The following is a 13,087-nucleotide window of genomic DNA, read 5'->3' as shown; positions in this document are numbered from 1 at the left end:
TCTGACCGCTCTGGACCGGTCTGACTGGGGTGCAGGTCTTCTGGGAGGCATAACTCCCTCATCCGGACTCCGAATTAGACGTTCTATATATGAATTTCGATCGTCTCGACGAGATCTACGCAATGCTACAGTCCAATTTGCAATTTGACAAACTTGTCTAGACCGGTCTGACCGGTTCAAGGGAGAGGTCTGACCAGTCATGCCCAGATTGTCCAGAAAACCTTCATCGTGCCAATTTTGAGTGTCAACATATGCCCCCCTGTTTCTTGGTAAAGCTTGCGTACCAAGAAACATATCTCCAAGCCCAAAAATGCACTTGAACAACGAGAAGCACCTACGCACCAATCATGTCTTGCTTTCAATGACGATAGTGTATATGGCCATGTCATCTGGTGCAATTAGAATAAGCCTGAGTATAAATTATCTCGGCTGTGAATCATGTTCTTCAAAAGAATCGCTTCGGTCCATCTAGTAGAATAATCTATAGCAACTACCACGAAGCAATGTCTTTTTGAAGATAGAGGACTAATTTTAACAATAAAATCCAATCCTCAACCTCGGAACGACCATGATTTGATAATAGGATGTATCAACACAGTAGACAAACCGCTGACATTCTTCACACCCCTTATACTGCTTGAAAGAATCAGACATCATGGCAAGCTCGTACAAATCGGCTCTTTTAAACAACTACCTCATCTTTGGAGCCGATTGATGTATACCACAAATATCTTCATGAACGTTCCTCATGGCAACTTTGTCCTGATCTGAGCTCAAACATTTAAGAAATAAATATTCGGCTATTCAACGATAGAGCTGATCATTGACTAAAACATTTTTAAGTGTTATCCGCCAAATATCCTTTTCTTCACCACGACCAAGATTTTTAGATAGGAGATTACAGGAACCCTCTAGTCCTGATCTTCGGCTTTAGTGATGAATCACCTTCCATAACCGAATTGGTGTCTCCAGTAGTCTGGACGGTCAGACCGGTCTCATGACCGGTCAGACTGGTTGCATCGACCGGTCGGACCGGTTCGTCCAGATCCTGCAACTTGGGTTTTGCTTGCATCGGCTTTCGAATATGAAAATATTTTTTCATAATTTATTAGCCAGATGCTTGCTTAGCCATAGCAATAGCCTCAAATACTTGCTGCACCATCAGAAGTGAATCACCAAAGGCTTCAACATGTTTCACGCCCGTAAATTGCAAAAATTCCAAGCCAAATAAGAGGGCTTCATACTCAACTTGATTATTTATGCAATTCTCCTTTGATCGGTTTGAGAACTCCGAATACCACCACTTGGAGAAATCAAGACAGCACCAATTCTTTGATCATCATCACAAACCAATCTATCGAAATATAATTCCGTGGTGTGCAAGTAACATAGCCGATTTCCAAAACATGATTATCATTAATCCGATGCTCAACAATGAAATCCATTATGATTTGGCCTCTCATAGATTCCAAGGATTCACAAGCCAAATCATATTCAATTAAAGCATAAGCTCACTCGCCGATTCTATCACTTAAAATCGGCTTTTGTAACATGCGCTTGAGCACATCGGTTTGACATACTACTATGCAAGTACTAGATAGTAGATAATGCTTTCATTTGGTACAAGCATAATAGAGAGACAAACATAATTTCTCAGTAAGAGTATACCTTGTCTCCGCATCAATAAGTTGTCGGCTTATATAAGTGATGACATACTCCTTGTCTTCGGTTCTTGAGTCAAAACAGTCCCAATGACATTATCTTCAACAGCCACATAAAGCCTAAAAGGAACCCCTCTCCTAGGCGCCTTGAGCACAGGTGTTGAAGACAAATAAACCTTGACATTTTCAAAAGCCTCTTGCTGTTCTGCCCTTCAAGTAAATTTGGTTTCATTCTTTAACCGAAGAATAGAAGTAAGAGCATCAATAAGTTTATTACAAATAGTTTGCCAATTTTCTAGCTCGAATTGAAAAACTTCTAATTCGGCTTTTATCCGCTGATGTTGCAATTTTCAAACAGCTCAAGACCTCAAATACTCGATCAAGTCTTGAGAGCCCCTTGCAAACTGATCTGTTGCATAGAAACTTCATGAGGTAAATTATCATTTGCCAATATTTTGCCCCCCGAGCACTTAAATGTCGTCGAGCTCTATATTGCTGCTCTTTTGGTGTAGCCTCATGATCCACTAGCTCCTCATTGCCTTGTACCGAGAATGCTAGCGGTGTTTCTCCATCGAAAGGAACCGAAATGGGCATTGCCAATTCGGCTTTCTGTTCTGCTGAAACCTCAACCGGTTTGACCGGTTGCTCTGGGCGGTTAGACCGGTAGCTTGTACCGGTAAGACCAGTCTCCTGAGGCGGTTTGACCGGTCGTGCTGGCTGGTCAACTGCTTTGACCCTCCATACCTTGCCTTGAGGGACCATTGGTTTGTAGTGGTTGGATTGTTTGTCCCTCAGCCTCTTGAACTCTTTTTCCTTCTTCTCCTGAGCACGTAGACGTTGCAGCTTCCTTCTTTGAGCACGAGTCAACCCTGAAGGACACCATCTTGGTTGAAAGTACTTTGATATCGAGTTACTGTTGCTGGCCTCATGATCATTGGCCATGATCGGCCTTTGGATAGAAGGATTGACCGATTTACCAAAAACCATCGGCCTTGTACCCGCATCATTGACAACCACTTTGATATTGCCGATTTGCACAACATCATTGGCTTTAGCTTTCTCTGGATCAATAGTGGGTTGTACCTCTTCTTTCTTCTCCTTGACACGGTAAACCTATCTCGGAGAATGAGCTTTGCCCGGCCTCTGATGAGATCGGTCTGACCGGTCAGCGGCGACCGGTCTGACCGGTGCAGGCTGTCGCCTCTGACCTGATTGGTTGGATCTCAATCGGTCATGCACTGGTCATGCAACCTTGCTGAACACAAGCCTTCTGTGATCCTCCTCCCTGTGGTGAGATGGTGGGTATAGCATCGGATAACAATACATCTAAATTCCTTCATGCCCCCATGTAGGACAAGAAAAACCCGATGCCGGTGACGCCCATGACGTAGCAGCATACACCTTCTGAGGAGGCAATACTATAGTGCTATCACCCCTACGCTTGCTGGATTCTCCCCTAAGAGAAGAACGCTTTCCTTGACGCGGAGGTGAACTTGGTTCTTTTTTTAGTGGCCGATCTTTTGGAATGGCCTTTGTGTATTTGTGCAGTAACTGAACGAAGGTGAGCTTCTGCTTTGTAAAATTCCCCTACACCTTTTACTCATTAACCTTCTGAGTACCTCCTTCCGGCCGCTTAGGCTAGAAAGTTCTGGGCCGGCCTTCTGCCTGACCGGTCTGACCGGTTGATGCGACCGGTCTGACCGGTCGTGCCTGAGTTGCAGGCCGACTCGTCTTTTGAGAGGAACTTTCTTTTCCCCCGGGCCTTGAAGTTTTGACAGTGATCTTCAATGACTCCTTTCCATTAGGAGTTTTCTCCATCGTCACTTCCCTAGCCTTAATCTTGTCATTGATATTTTTCGGCCTTGGCTCACCAATGATAACATTTTTCCCTTTTGCTCCTTCGGCTTGTTCCGGCTGAATGAGTACCTTGACATTATCCAAATCAATCGTATGGACAGGGAATGACGCCTTGTCATCTTTTACCTCATGCATTACTAATCGTCCTTCATTAACGGCCGATTGGATTTTTTGACGAAAGATATTGCAATCATTAGTTGCATGAGAAAAAGTATTATGCCACTTGCAATATGCATGCCGCTTCAGCTCCTCAAGCGGTGGTATGACATGAGACAACTTGATGTTTCCGCTTCTAAGCAATTCATCAAATATACGATCACACTTAGAAACATCAAAAGTGAAACGAGCTTGTTCTTGCCGATTCTTTGGAATCGGCTTAAGCGATGAACAAGAACATGCCTTAGCATCTGATGGCCATATGAATTCAGCAACATAAGCTTCCTTTTTCTCATCATCCGAATCAGATTTACAATCGACATGTATGGACCGATGAGTATTATGGGCATCTTTTGCGCTCTGGAGTCTAAATTCTAAACCCAAGACTTTCATGTGCAAATAATTAACAGTGTGGTACTCAAAGCCTTCGAGTTCTTTTTTCAAATAAGAACGCAAACCATCAAAAGCTAAATCAGCCAATTCCTTTTCAGAAACTGTTAAATTTAAACATCGATTTTTGATATCTTTAAACCTTCGGAAGTAATCCGAAGCAGGCTCATCTTGGCCTTGCCTAACCGATGCCAAATCCGACAGTTTAGCTTCATTGTGCCCATTATAAAAACGATTATGAAACTCACGTTCCAACTGATTCCAAGATTGAATAGAATTCGGGGCCAATGAAGAAAACCAAGAAAAAGCGGTTCCAGTCAAAGATAATGAAAATAAGAGAATGCGCAAAGCCTCATGAAAACCAGCTTTTCCCAGTTGTAAGATATATTGGTCAATGTGCTCCCAAGGTGCTTTATTATCATCACCACTAAATTTCTCAAAATCAGGAACACACCAACCAGCAGGAAAAGAAACTAAATCAAATTCAGCAGGATATGGCTTTTGGTATAATGTAGAATTACCTATATCCACACCGAATTTAGTTTTCATCGCACTAGCCGGATCCTCTTTTAACCTAGCGGGATCGGCTTTGCATCTACCACTCGTGGATGCTTGTGCTATAGAAGTAAGACGATGTTCTATAGAATTATCTTGTACCATCATCTGAACCGAACTTATCGGTGCATGCCCCGTAGAATTTCCATGTACATTAACAAGAATAGGTTCACGTGGAGAACCAGATTCTTGTGAAGGAGAAGGCTGCACACAATTTGTCATCTCATTGGTTCGGCTAAGGATTGCCGAGCAAAGAGTAAACGTGTTCGGTGTAGATGTTACTGGGCTGACCACCATCGCACCGGTCTGACCGGTCTGTTGGACCAGTCTGACCGGTCCAGCCGCATTCGGCTGTACCAGCTGCAATGGTGATGTTTGCCCTGCAGAATAGTTCGTCGGCATGCCATATAGTGGTTCTTGAACAGATCCTGGCAGAGCCGATGAATTAACAGTTTGGAAAGCACAATTATCATCTACGGATTTGCCTTTTTTCATGATATCTATTTGATCTTTTAAATCATTCATGGGCTTATATATATCAGCAATTTTCTTATCCATAATAGATGATAATTGGCCAAACAAGTCGGAAAATGAAGTGCTTACATTGCTTATTACCTCGACTTGCTTATTCTTGAGCGTGAAGGAGGGCATCACGAAGTCTTGAACCCTCGTGACCTGGCCTTGCTGATTTTTCTTGAATCCCTTCAAGAATTATGCTTTGAAGTGCTCCCTGACCACCAAGTACTCTTGGCGCTCCTCCTCGCTGAGTTCCTCGATAGATGTGGAGATGTTGCCTTCGTCGAGGTCGATGATGACGCCCATCTTCTTTGAGAACTAGATTAGATCGGTTTAAAAACCAGATTAATCTGTCCCCAGCGGAGTCGCCAAAAAATATGTTGACACTAATTTGTGCCAACACACTCGAACGCGCTAGAATGCGCAGCAAGATCGTCAAAACGATCAACACCAGCAGCCTCCCCGCACCGACCGGTTAGATCGGTATAGCGGACCGGTCAGACCGGTACTCCAGGAAGACGGCGAAGACCTAGAACCAAGAGCTCGGGAGGGACCCCGTCGGAGCTAATGGAGCTAGGGTTGCTCTGAGATTAGCAGGCTACTCAGAACATCCTCGAACGCCGTAGAGACGAGCGAAGAACAACAGATGAGATTGGAAAAGTTAGGGTTTGGAGGTAAAAAGTAAAGGATAAATGTGTGAATCGATTGGGATTATCCTCAATCGGCCGTGGCCCTTCATATATATAGGGTGGGGAGGTCTGTACCAGTTAGGAGTCGGAACCCTATCAAATTCTGTGTCAAAATACAACTCCTAACTCGGACTGGGTGTTTCAGACCAGTCTGACCGGTCTCTGTACCGGTCTGACCGCTCTGAACCGGTCTGACAGGTCTGACTGGGGTGCAGGTCTTCTGGGAGGCATAACTCCCTCATCCGGACTCCGAATTAGACATTCTATATATGCATTTCGATCGTCTCGACGAGATCTATGCAATGGTGCAGTCTAATTTGCAATTTGACAAACTTGTCTAGACCGGTCTGACTGGTTCAAGGGAGAGGTCTGACCGGTCCTGCCCAAATTGTCCAGAAAACCTTCATCGTGCCAATTTTGAGTGTCAACAGCTGGTATGCTGCTATTCACCTGGGCTGTAAGTGCAGAACAACACCTTGGTTATTCTTTCAGTAGAAAGGGATCAGATCTTTGGTGACCTGACCTTTGATCCATTCATCTTGCATAACTCGGTTGGTGGGAAATTGGAACTGACTGGGACTCATAGCAACTCAAAAATGAAGTATGGACATGACTTTGTGTTTATTAACATCTCCAGCTGATGCTATGCGGCAGCAACCAGGAATCATTCACATTGCCATCTTACATGTTGCAATTGTGTTCTTGCCTGTTTTGCAGAGATCACGACGGCGTCAGTGGCGTTCTCCTCCATCACAGGTGTGTTTGAACATGTGAAAGATCTTTCTTGTGTGTCAAAAGATTTCTGCATAATCGTTATTGTCGATAACAATCCATTCAGTTTCATTCTTCAGCCTTTTGAACGGAATACCCTGTGTTCCATTTTCAGCTCGACAACATTCTGATGATCAGGTAACTGTTTTGATGAAGGTTGAAGTGACTACCACGCCATAATTCCCTTAAGAGGGGAGCACTTGTACGTTATCTATATTGTAATGCAGCATACTCTAGGTGTAATGCATAGGTCGTATTATTCTTATCAAACATTGTAATTTATTTGGTGTAATCTTGATGTATGGACTCTTTGTTTTAATCGACTGTTTGTTTTAATCTTGATATATGGACTATTTCGTTTAATCTTGATGTATGAGCTCTTTGGTTGAATTCTTCTGCTATAATTATATAAGCTGTAAAATTGATGCAATATTATTATATATTTTTTTTATGGAAAAAAGGTCTTCACCGCCGGTTAGAGACACAAACCGGCGGTGATGAGTCATCATCACCAACGGTTGACACACTCATCACCAACGGTTTATGAACCGGCAGTGATGAACCCTCCCATCACCGAACCGGCGGTGATGGATCCTTCCATCACCATCGACTTAAATCCAACGCCCCCCAAAACTGGCGGTGATAGCCATTTTGAACCGGCGGTGATGGGGGGCGCTGGAGTACGTTCTCCGCAAATGATGCCCCTTGGGAAGGAAATAAAAGTGTCCAAAATAACCAATTTTGCTCCTTAGGCTGTACGAAAGAGGGTGTTTGTCACGATGAGTACAAGCAAAGTAGCCTTTTGTTGTTCGCCCAGAAAGAGTGCTCAAAGCTGGATAATCATAGATACACCATAAAACTGCAGCACGAAGATTAAACAATTTGCCAGAATTAGCATCATGGGTACGCACATCTGCCCAAAGGTGAAGCAAATCTTCCACAAGAGGCTCTAAAAACACATCAAAATCCTTCTCGGGGCATGTAGGACCTGGAATAAGCAAAACCATCATGAAGTTCGACTCCTCCATGCATGCCCAAGGTGAAAGGTTGCAGGGCACAACAAACACAGGCCACATGCTATATCTTGTGTTCTTTTCTGAAAAAGGATTGAAGTTGCAAGGCCAAGTCTAAGGTTTCTTGGATTTTTTTGCAAAATCTGGATATTCCTTGTCAAAATCTTGCCATGCCTCACCATTAGCTGGGTGGCTCATTTCCTTCTCCCTAGGTTGCCGCTTTAACTTGTGCCATTGCGCATTTTCTGATGCTTCTTTTGTCTCAAACATCCTATTTATCATAGGGGTCAATGGAAAATGCCTCAACACTTTCTGTATAATTTTCTTTCTTTCAGGATCTTTCCATCTTGATAGACTAGAAACAGGGCAATTGCCATGCTTGGCATATCTCTTTCTGAACAACACACAATTATTGTAGCACACATGTATTGATTCATATCCAAAACCTAATTCCTTTAAAAGATTATTTGCCTCATTATAGGATTTGGGGAGTGTATTGCAATCCGGAAATGCTTTAGCCAATAGCTTCAATATTGCAGTAAAGGCAGAATTGCTTATCCTATATAATGATTTCATATGAAGAAGTTTTACTACAAAAGAGAACCTTGAAATTTTGGTACAACTAGGATACAACTGACGCTTTGCCTCTTTCATAGCTATTTTAAAGAAGCACTCCTCATGAAGTTCTACATCACCATCCTGATCTTCTCCATTATGATTTTCTCCATCCTGCCCTTCTTGTTCTGCTACAGTGTGTAGGTCTCTTGTAAGCCCTTCCAAACAATCAACACTGTCATCTTCTTCATGTCTGGAACCATCACTATAGTCATGCAAACCATCATGCAAACCAACAGGATGCTGAAAAGCTTCTACATCGATGCTCTCTCCATGATGAATCCACTGAGTATAAATACTGTTCATGCCATTCATCAAAATGTGCTTCTTCAGAACATGCTGAAAAAAGTTACTTCTGATTAAGGCATCTACCATAAGGGCACAAAATTTCAATATTATCACTAAATTTTCCTTCAATAAAGCTCATGAATTGTTTGACACCATCAATGTGTTCAGTGGAAAACAATCTGCCACGAACCCAACTACGATCCATCTGATCAAGCATTGTAGACAAACCCAAATGAAAAGTCTATACCAATTTGAAGCCATACAGCCAAGGAAATCACGAAATATTTTTCAGATATATACCTTGCTGCAGCAGATGAATAGCTAGCGGTCTGGACACCGTGCTGCTCTACTCAGCAATGGCGGAGTTGGGATGGCGCCGCTCGTCGTGGAGCTGCTACAACAGATGAGTGAAGGAGGTGGACGGCTATGCTGCCGGTGCCTGGACGTGTCGTCTGCAGCGGTATGGTGCGGCTGGTGGCGTGTCTGGAGCACGCGGACGCGCGGGTGGTGGACGTAGTGCTGTCGAGGGCATGTTGAGAGCGCAGACGCAGCGGTCTCGATGTCATGTCGAGAGCGTGGACGCGACGCTGTCGACGGCGTGGCGAGAGCGCGGACGCGGCGGCGACGCGACAAAGGTGGCAGCGTCGAATTGGGTGGCGTGGATCTACATGAATCTGCCTCACCGAGCAATGCCCCTCGTCCCTAGACCTGAATCCTCATCGGACATGTGGGCGGTGGCGGGGAAAACGCGACCCAAGGGCGTGCGAGGTGCGACTCGAAGGAGGTACAAATGAGAAGGTACCCTGGTTGTAGATGCGTGCCGGTCTTAAGCAGTAGGTATTGTGTTCGAGCCCCCTCCACGCACTATTTTTGAGCAATTTGACCTCCACACTGGAAAAGTGGAGGAATTCTGGAGTTGAGTCGAGCTGGGCTGCGGCGGCCAAGCCGGGTGAGCCGAGCTGGGCCGCGATGCCCCGACTGACCTGACGTCGGTGATGTGGATGGCCGTATAGGTAAGCTGAGTGGTGTGGCATTATTAGAAAAAAATTGTTGTTCGTGATGAATTTGAAAAAACATGACGGTGTTTTGGGCTTTAGTTTGCTCTTAGTGACGAATTTTTTTAAACGTCGTGGTGTTTTTGGCCAGACTATGACGAAATTAATAAAATGTCACAGTTTTTGGGCTTAATAACCATAATAGCGAATCCATGATGTTCTCAAAGAATGTCATGCAAAATTCGTCACAGATTAAATAGTTTCTTGTAGTGATATGTATGTCATGATCAAGTTTCATATTTATAGTGACGTTATAATGGAATAATGAGCAAGAATGTCACGAAAAATAGACTTAAAATAATTAAAAAACCTACCAGAGATACACAGCTTATCCTAGAAACGACAACTCCACACTTCACAGACAATCGACCGGAGGTTGCGTACGTGTAAACTCAACATCTTTAGCAAACTTTATAATAACTTCCTCTTGTGAGCAATATTGTTATAGCAAGTGTGAGCACAAGTCGTACTCACTAAGTATATCAGAAATAAATGACATGCAAGACTTAAACAACGAACAAGGCTGGCTGAACACAAAGTGGTAAGCATTTTAAATTGCCGTTGAACATTAACCACTTATTTACTATTCATGTGTGAAACCATCGCACGTTTATGAAAAATAAGTAGATATCTGAATAAACCATTAACTTAACTTGGAACATTAAATAACTGAATTAAAGCAATGATTTCAATTAACTAGACATGTGAGGGTCCGAGCCGCTCTTAACCGTGATCATGGTTGATATATCAGTTTTCACTCTGCAGAGTTCCACACTTTCGCCACCTATCGTGTTACACGTCACGCGGTGCTGATCAGGCACACTCACCACACATCCTTAGATATGGTTGCATGGATACACTACGAGGCCTTTACAAAGACTCCCTAACTAGTAGTAGCCCGCTAAGGTTTTAACAGTTGCATCAGCGAACCTTCCTAAATATTTTAATCCACAAAATAATATATATCCTAAAAATCACAAAAATTACATGGAAAAATTTTGGAGATAGTTTGGGACACGAGGAGTCCAAATAAAATACATGAATCTCATTAAAAAGATTCTAAAACTTTTCCTTAAATGGAATTAGCTGTAGAGAAAATGAGAATAATTGCCAGAAAAATTAGAGAAATTCTCAGGATATTTAGAAAACGGGTAATTTTATTCGAAAAATGTATTCACATCCCGAAATTGGAATTTAAGTGTGTGACATGGACCAGCCCTTTCTTCTCGTAGCTATAGACCCGCCTATGAAAACATCCAGCCCGACAAATAATTCTCTAATTTGAATATAAATTTTTCATATCTTATGATTTGAATTTAAATACTTGATCAATCTGTAAAATATCACAACTAGAAATCTGTCGATCTATCAATTAAATTTCATTATAGATCGCTAAAAAACCATCGTAACGATCTTGAATTTCGTCATGTTTGAGCAAAACAGATTACACCTTGTGATATTTTTATTGAAATCGTGACAGATTGCTTAATCCATGACATGGACGATGACGTTGCATTCGCGGCCCATTTTTAACAGGACACTTTTAAAACTTGGGCCATTTTTTCCAACCCATAAAAGCTTCCGCCCATCAAATTGGCCCAATTTTCAGCCCTTTTATTAGAATTATCATTTCAGTCCAGAAAACATATTAAAATATTCAGCCCATTTACCACAGCATAAAATCAAATATATCTCATATTTACATTGAGAAGCACATCAAAATAGCAAGTTACTTGTTGTCATCTAGCATCAAAAGCAAAACACCAGAAACTAAAATAGAAAAGGTTCCAGCATTTGCCTCAAATTTCCAATCTCTTCGCATCGCTTGTTCCTTGTTCCATTCATCCTAACATGAAAAGAGCACATTGCCAAATATTAATCAGAGGGCAATATTTGTGATGGAAAATATTAAAACTAGATGAATTTTTTAAGTATTATGCAAGATAAGAAAATATGGGGACTTAGCTGGGGGTATGAATCAGGAAGAACGCAGCGGATCTTAGGTAACTCTGAAAATGATGAGAAGTCATAAGATCCAAGGAAAAACATTCGATGGTATTTAATGATAAGATTTCCTACATATTACTTGATGAGATCACAAATCTTTAAGACCTATATAGTTGGTCCCCACTAAAGGTCATAACTTATATTTCTTTGCAACCAACACTACTACGAAAAGCATTTGTAGGAGCTGGTAAAAATGCATTTTGAGATGTGGGTAGCGCAACCAAAAATTCAGTTTTTACCTCTCTGGAATTCCTGTTTTTTTAGAAAACAGAGCGGTAGTATATTGACTATAGCGCTGGCTACACAAGTCCGATGAGTTTGAAATTTTACGAGCAGGTTGATCACAACATTTGGAACAACTTTGGTATTCATCGCATCACCCAGATTTGCAGGTAAACATAGATAAAAATTCGAGCAAGTTCCTGCAACCATTCATTCCAATGCTGACATATATTTACAACCATCAATATAATGTTCCCGTCTCTAGTCTACTTGTCGCAGCCGGAATTGGGCGACTACCAAACTACTTGATAGCTCGTGTCTCGCGCGTCAGATCGGAATGGTCTAGCACACAATGACTCGAGGGATTTAGATTGGTTCGGGGCGGAAATGCCCTACGTCCAGTATGAGGGAGTGGTGCTCTCTCTGTATTGCTCGAGCCCAGGTGCTTAAAGTTGCCGGGGAGCTTACAAGCCTTCGAGTAGTGAAGGAGTGGTTCTCTATCTTGCCTACGTGTGGTGGATCCCCCTTTTATACTTCAAGGTGGGACCCCCCTATTACAGAGTTCTGTTGCTAGCGTGTGTTGCTTGTTCTCCGTGGTTGACTCTTCGGCCTTGTCAGTTGGGGAGCCCCACTCTGTCGGTTGGGAGTGGCGGTAGTTGTTCTGGGCGGTTTTCTTGGGCAAAGGGCTTGGTGCTCCCATCATATCCTTAGTAGGTCGGGATGATCTACGCGCTTCGGTCGGGGTTCGGTGGTCGTCCAGTCGCTTGTCCATCCGTACATGCTCCATGCGTCCTCTCCTGAGTGGGTTCTGACCGGAGAGTGGCACGCTCGCTGACGGGCTCAGCTTGTCAGGCGGCCTCGCTCGGTTGCAGTCGCCTGTCCCTAACGGGGTGGCGACAGGGTGGTCATGATGATGGCGTGCGGGGCGGAAGAGTTGACGCCCTCTCTCTCGTTCTCTGTCGCGGGTACGGGTAGGTGGTACAGTCTGCACTGTGGCCCTACCAGGAGACCCTATTTCGATGCACGGTCATGCCTCGCGGGAGTGGGCGGTGCGTATGGCGGCGTGGGAGTTGGCGTGGTTGCCACGCCTTCGTCCCGGGTCGTCTCCTTGGCGAGCAAGACCCGGCTATTCGGTACGGATGGCGCTGTTCACACCCGCGGTCGATGGGCTGTCGCGTGTCCTCCCTCCCATTTGATCGGTCGGGTGCTGGCCGTCCTGTACGGATATGTCACACCCGGTTTTTAAAACAAAACCGAATGCATAACTATATGTATGCTAGGATCAAGTTTCA

General features: G+C 43.5%; 1 long non-coding RNA gene across 1 annotated transcript; it reads left to right on the top strand.

Annotated features, from left to right (window-relative positions):
• The first annotated feature begins 6,260 nt into the window (after positions 1-6,260).
• On the top strand, positions 6,261-6,958 carry LOC120644066. The gene is made up of 2 exons (XR_005663379.1): positions 6,261-6,580; positions 6,676-6,958. It is a non-coding gene; the product is annotated as an uncharacterized LOC120644066 (long non-coding RNA).
• Positions 6,959-13,087: the final 6,129 nt, after the last annotated feature.

The sequence above is a fragment of the Panicum virgatum genome, chromosome 8K, assembly GCF_016808335.1.
Source record: "Panicum virgatum strain AP13 chromosome 8K, P.virgatum_v5, whole genome shotgun sequence".
Taxonomy (NCBI): domain Eukaryota; kingdom Viridiplantae; phylum Streptophyta; class Magnoliopsida; order Poales; family Poaceae; genus Panicum; species Panicum virgatum.
The sequence above is the reverse complement of the archived record's forward strand: the minus strand, read 5'-3'. Positions and strand labels throughout refer to the sequence as shown.